The following is a 3521-nucleotide window of genomic DNA, read 5'->3' as shown; positions in this document are numbered from 1 at the left end:
CCATAGGTAACATGACCTCAATCTTGAGTGAGTTGGGAACTCCTGCTATTGAGCGCGGTCTTTTGATTTGTATAGGTGCGAGTGGCCAAGTCACCGATTCAAACCTACCATTTTGGGGATACGCCTGAATTGGGAGCTGAGAACTCAGCTACACAAGAAGGAATTCACTCCTTCCACAAGCAGGGATAAGTAGATAGATGGCTCTCTTAAGGGCTGATTTCGGGGCTTGAACAATGTGGCGCCACACACCTTCTCTTATCCCGAGAGGTGTTCACACATAGTTGGACTATGTTGTATTGTTCATTAGAGGAATCAGTGGTACTTAAGAAGTGAGATGTAACTACAGGGACAAAATGGTAAATTGGCCCAACTGTACTTACGAGCATCTGTGAAGGGTCATCGTACTCATAATTGGTTATATCCAATGGATGTAGAAATATATCTGTGGTAAGAAGAGTTCAGTTGTTGGTCTTTAGTGGAATCACTGACAGTTAACGGATGGTGAATCTCGTGGCTAAAGTGTTTAGTCAGCTATTCACGTACCGTTGGAGCTTCGAGCCACAGGTCCATTAGGTCACCTGGGTAGCTTGGATAAAGTCGAGAACCAGTGTTTAGGTTAATTTGAAATATTCAAATTGACAAGAGGAAGTATAATTATATATGATATAATTGGAATGGCTAATTATATATGATATAATTGGCTAAATGTATTAGATACATTATTTTGGAGGAAATTAGATATAAATATGATTTATATCAAATATAGGGAAAATACTATAGTAGATATATGATATCAAACTATAGGATATAAATATAATATGATAATATTTATTAAATAAATTAATTGATTACTTATTTAATAATTAACCAATTTTCACGTTTAGTAAGTGGGAACGTGGGCAGCGAAGGTTAAAGTAACCGGTGGGATACAAGTTGAAAATCGTTTTCAATTTGAGAAAGAATTCGATCGTGCAAAAGAAAGCCCGCGCTCAAAAAGAAATCGTGAAAGACTAATCGTCGAGAGCCTATACGATAGATTCTCAATCGTCTAAACGATCGTCTAATTCATGCGTTCCCTAAACGATCTTACATCAGTTTCTTAAACGATCGTCCAGTTTTTCTTAAACGATCATGTAATTTTACTATACGATAAGCGTCCCCGCTATACGATAGCAAAGTTCTTCTCATGTGCGCTTGTCGTCTACACAATTTCTTCTTCTCCATCTTCTACCAAACTCACCAGAGCCTACTCTCTAGGTTTTTTATGCCGAGGATACCTGGGTCTCCCTATTGGTGGTGTTGTCCCCGACTTCTTTTTCGTGTACGTTCAGATCGTGCAGTATCAGATGAGAGACTCGCCGAGGTGCTAGTAGATCGGTGGAGTTCTTCCATTGCCGTAGGTTCATATATTCGAAGATCGTCTTCCTCTAGTAATAAACCCCTTTTCTATGCTTTATTGTATACTGAGTATGCTATTGTTGAGTTTTATTATGCATAACTGTTATTTTAGAATGTATATCGTTTATATTCCGATCACTATGAAAATCGGAGCGATCTAAACCCACTCATGGAATTCTCGTTTTGAGATCCTTCAGTTACAAGAAGTTGTAAGGTGCTACAAATAATGTGATCCACAAATCGTTCATGTTGAGACATGAGAGTGGGAGCATTCTATGCAATGAGTTTTCATATAGACTGGACCACGAAAATAGTCACTTTTCTTTATAACGACTATTTACTGTTAAAACTGACTATTTCATTTATTATATAACCTAGGTTAACTCGATCTTAATCCTGAGCTAGCCATGAACTCCTGTTTTTTCGGGATTATCCTTTGATTTGCAAACGGTGAGAGTAGTCCAACAACACTGTTCAATAAGCTTACCATCTGTCTCTTATACACATCTAGATGTGTATAAGAGACAGGTCTTGGTCTTCAGAAGCAATCATGATCTGGTTGTACCCGGCGTATCCATCTAAGAAACAGTAAAAATCATTCCCTGCTAATCTGTCCAGCATTTGATTGATGAATGGCAGAGGAAAGTGATCTTTCTTTATGGCCGCATTCAATTTGCAGTAGTCCATACAGATGGGCCATCTAGTGATGGTCCTCTGCAATATTAATTCATTGTTCTCATTGGAGACTACCGTCATTCCGCCCTCCTTCGGCACATATTGCACGGGGCTGACCCACGTGTTATCTACACTGGGATAGATAATGCCCACATCCAGCCACTTGATAATCTCCTTTTTGATGACCTCTTTCATCGCAGGGTTAAGTCTGCATTGATTCTCAATGGTTTCTTTGTGGTTGTCCTCAAGATGAATGTGGTGCATGCAGTACGCGGGGCTAATTCCTCTGATATCAGCGAGCGTCCAGCCGATTGCTCGTATATGCTTTTTGAGAATGCTCATCAACGCATTCTTTTGATCTTCATTGAGCGTAAAGGAAATTATTACTGGCAACTTCTCATTCTACCTCAGAAATGCGTACTTCAGATGTGTTGGTAGGGTTTTTAGTTCAAGAGTTGGTGGCTCCATGAGAGAAGGTTGCGTTATTTTTTTTCTTCCTTCGGCTCTTCTTCTTACGTTGCAATTAGTCCTTCTTCCTTGTTTGTTTTTGCTACGATCGCATTGCAGGCAGCTACAGATGCATCGGCATCCTCTTCTTCATACTCTTCATTAGACTTTTCTTCTTCAATCAAATTCAAGTCATCTTCCGAATCTGGCAGGTCTTCCTCATCAGGAAATTTCATGGCACGAATTATATTAAATTTGAGCTTCTGTACGTTTATGCTCAAAGTGATTTCTCCCTTGTGCACATCAATTTAAGCACGACCCGTTGATAGGAAAGGTCGCCCCAAAATGATGGTATCTTTATTGGCCTATAATCCAGGATGATGAAGTCAGCTGGCAAAATAAATTTTGATCAGCACGTCCTTCACCTTACCCTCTGGATGAACCAGAGATCTGTTGGCCAGTTGGAGAGTAATGGATGTGGGCACAAGTTGCCCCACATTTAGTTGTTGAAAGATTGACAGCGGCATCAAATTTGGCCCCCAAGTCACATAGGTCTTGCCCAAAATAGAGTCCTTTTATGGAGCAAGGAATAGTGAAGCTCCCAGGATCGCTCATCTTCGGTGGGATAATAGATTTGGAACTTTGCATTAATGCCACATTGGCAAATTTTCCAGCGCCTCTTTTCTTGGTTACCATGTCCTTCAGAAACTTGGCATAGGCAGGCATTTCCTCAATCACTTCACTAAAAGGAATATTAACATGTAATTATTTCAACATAGACATGAAGCATTGGTACTGTACCTCTTCGTTTCTCTTCTTTTTTAGCCTCTGAGGGAAAGATGGTAACTGAACTTTCACGGTTCCCGTTTCATTTGACTTTGAGGTTGAAGCAACCTTAGGTTCTACTACTTCATTTTCTTTTTCTTCTTCTTGAGTTGCCGCAATCTCAGGTTCAACTGCGATGGAGGTTGATCTGTTCTGCTCCTTCTTTTCTCTCTCCA

The sequence above is a fragment of the Benincasa hispida genome, chromosome 11, assembly GCF_009727055.1.
Source record: "Benincasa hispida cultivar B227 chromosome 11, ASM972705v1, whole genome shotgun sequence".
Lineage (NCBI taxonomy): Eukaryota > Viridiplantae > Streptophyta > Magnoliopsida > Cucurbitales > Cucurbitaceae > Benincasa > Benincasa hispida.
Note: the sequence above shows the minus strand (reverse complement) of the source record.